Here is a 3803-nt window from a genome sequence, read left to right as displayed (position 1 = left end):
GGAAATATTATTTTATAAATGGGTTTACTTACCCACTTATTTTTCTTCGTTACTATCACGGTATCTTTGAATACTTCAATCGACTTTATGGTGATAAATTGATATTATCGTATACCTACTTAAATTATTGTGTATTTAGCCTACTGTAAACTCTACTTCAAATAACCGACAAAACATACGTAATATTATTAATGAATACTTTATTTATCATTCTAAAGATAACTAATTACGAAAAAATTCGATCACTTTTATTATATTAAACCTCAACCACAAATAAAACAAAAGGGCATCGACGATATTCACATAAAACAAAAATGGCGGTGTCACCGAACGACAATATTTCAAAAAACGAAAACATGACAGCTATGTCAAAAGGCACTATAAGTCACTATCAAATCTTCCACAACCTTCATTTGTAACCAAACCTAAACATAATGACGGTAGGGTTCAAAATTTAATGACTCGAAATTTGCTGTCCTCTCAATTATTACGAAAAAACTGACTTGTCTTTCTAATTACGTAGTGATATGCCTGTCGACGGTCCGGCAAGATAAATAAAAAGACGATATTTTCCGGTGGTAAAAAAACGCGCAATGTCACGGTTTTATCAAGATTGAGGTTATGGGCTTTTGGTTTTTTGGCCGCTACCACGATCATTGACACATTAATCAATAAGTTATTTTCCAAACAATCTCGTCTATATTCATCGCAGCCATCGCAAGCTCAAAAAAAATACAAATCGTGTAAACAGGCAATTACTATGACCCACATTTTCTACAAAAGCAGCAGCTAGTAAAAAATCTCCGTATTGATTACAAATAGAGATTACGATTTTTTTTGTTGTGTAATTGATGTGCGCTGACATGCTTTCTCTATAAATTTCGTAGGTACCTAAATGTTCAATACCTACATTTTACACCGTACCTACTACTTTTTATTACGGTGGGACCTAGATGGAATTCATTCACAACGTGGGAATGCACTTTTGCAGCTCGCTTTACTGATAATAGATAACATACACTAAAGAAAAAGTGATCAAGTCCATCGGTGGCCGAGGCGGAAATAGAACCCGCGCCGCGTCTTCAGCTTACGCGGCTAAAACGCTCGCTTTACTTTATTTTGTATTTATATCATGGTAAAGGGTAAGGCGCCAATGGAACATTTGTTGTGTATAATCGATCTGGGAACAAGAGCTGTGTGTGTCAATAACGCTAGGCGTTATAACCAATAACCGCTACTACGGGTGTTCTGTAGCGATGAAACCTTTAAAAGTAGTACCTGATATTATGTAGATGATATTTAAGATTAATTGTTATAGCCAATATATTACACCTTATACCAAGGATTTTTTAAATATATATTTAAAGCTATAGATACCTGTATTTAGCCACACACACTTCGAATTTAAAGCAAACTGAAATGTCAGTGCAAAGTGCTCTACCTAAATAAATAAGCTTTGATTAAATTTCAATAGGTATTTTACTATGCGAGACTAAATATCAGTATTGAGTTTGCGGTGCCCCATGATTTTGTTATTAATAATAACCATTATATTCTGTGTCTGCGAAATATATGCCTATGTATTGTACATTTCCTGTGTATTTCCATCCTGTGTATTTAAAAACCCATATAGGTAATACATATCTATCTGAAACTGCAATTCCGCGTTGTAATTCGGTGTCTTATTTCATATTATATAAATGGAATTCCATACCATTATTTTAAAATACAGTTTCTAAATCTTGCTCGTTCATTACCAAGGACGAACCCTACATCTTGTACGACAGAACCCAAAATGTTGTACCCATCAAATCCAGCCGATTACTTATAGAAGTGTTGATGTTTGAGGGTAGGTAACCGGAGCAGGCTGTTTTTGTGAGTTGTCATGACAAGCGGCGCGGTGCACCACAACACGTGCTTATTTAGGTATCGGGTTCGAGTTTTGACAATAACATCAGTGACAGTGATATTCGAAAATAGTTGAGAAAAATCTACAGTAATTTATGTATATTATGCAGCGGCTTACAAAACACACCGGGTGCGTCTTATAATATATACTAATCAAATATAATTTTAATATAATTCACAACATATATAACACACGTTAGGAATACCAACAAAATACAGTTTATAATTTATAATATATATGGTAGAAATTATCTATCTATATCATATAAAGTTTGTATTGGCTAATTAATTTTTGAAGCGCCAGAACGAAATTGTTTAACGGTTAACTAACTTAAGGGATTTTTTGAGTGGTTGAAATGAAAATAAAATATATATGTATATATTATGTTCTTAGACCTACTAACTGATATGGTTTTTGGACGTTCGACTGTATAATTTTTATGAAATTTAACTTTTTTACAACAGTCAATTATCTATATTGAATGTTATTTAAAAACAAATGAGACATTTTGACATTATACAATTCGAGTTTTATATGTATAATGCAAAATTATACAAAGTGACCGTACCTATATCTTGTGAATTTTATATTAATAATTGGTATAGGCATAATTATTATATTATTTACCCAAATACACCTAGGTACATTTTAAACATTCATATAGATAGGTTAGGCTATAAAGTAGGTAGTTATTTAATACATATTACTAATGTCAGCATGTGGCTACCTACCTACACAAATTGCATTCATGAAACCTATAGATACCGGCAGCAGTGATTGATTGTACTTAAATCACGACATTTGGCCATAGTTGTAGGGATTATTTGACCGTTACGCATACTTTCTGACTCTAGGGAGTTACCCTAGCAACTTTGGCAGGTAGACAAAGTGAATGGAAAGAAAATGTTGAATTTTGGTTTTATTTTATTTTATCAGCAATTTTAAAATCCTACAACAAAAACATCGTCTCAGATGAGTATAATGTGTTTCCCATATTTACTTGCTGTTTAATATTGTAAGACGTTACTGTAGATAGTATCGAGTGATGAGGCATCCATCTTATGTGCTAGGTTCGATCTATTAAAGAAAAGCTTCGGCTACCTATGTATAGGTATGTACAACATATACGCTGCGCCGAAGATAGAGCGCTGTATGTTATTCACAACTTAAAATCTATCGAAAAAGTCTATATATACGTCCTATTTATTGTTGGGCGCAGGTCTCGTCTCAAACAAGAAGTGGGCTATTGTCCCCACGCTGGCCCAATGGGGGGGGGGGGAGAGGGGGACTTCAATGCAGAGGTTATGGACCTAATTAGGTTTCCTCACTATGTTATCCTTCGCTGAAAAGCTAGTAATAAATTTCGTATATAGGTTCAGAATAACTATTGATACGCGACAGGATTCGAACCCGCAGCCTACGCATTGATTTGAGACTACTTTGTGTATGAGAAATACTTTTTTTTTTTTTTTTTGAGGTTACTTAATTTACAACTAAATATCAAATATGGTCCGAAGTTCTAGCTCCTATCCAATAGTGATTTCTAGATTTCCAGACTGAAGAATCCAGTGCTCGGCGCGGTGCTACGTGCAATTTCCTGGGCCGTCACTCGCGGCTTATCACTTTCGTATCACGGTGTCCCGGGGCGGACCTCGCGTGCAAGGTCACTGGTTTGATTACCATTGCATTTGCCACATTAGGAACATCACCTTATGGACTGCTTAAAGTTTATTTAAATTTAAATATTATTGAATTTATCTATCTATTCGTTATCCTTTGGAAAACAAAGCTTGACAAGTTACTTTTTTTTTAGTCTCCATTTTTTTTAATACCACGACGGTGGCAAACAAGCATACGGCCCGCCTGATGGTAAGCAGTCACCGTAGCCTATGGA

This window comes from Cydia strobilella, chromosome 2 (genome assembly GCF_947568885.1).
Source record: "Cydia strobilella chromosome 2, ilCydStro3.1, whole genome shotgun sequence".
Taxonomy (NCBI): Eukaryota; Metazoa; Arthropoda; class Insecta; order Lepidoptera; family Tortricidae; genus Cydia; species Cydia strobilella.
Note: the sequence above shows the minus strand (reverse complement) of the source record.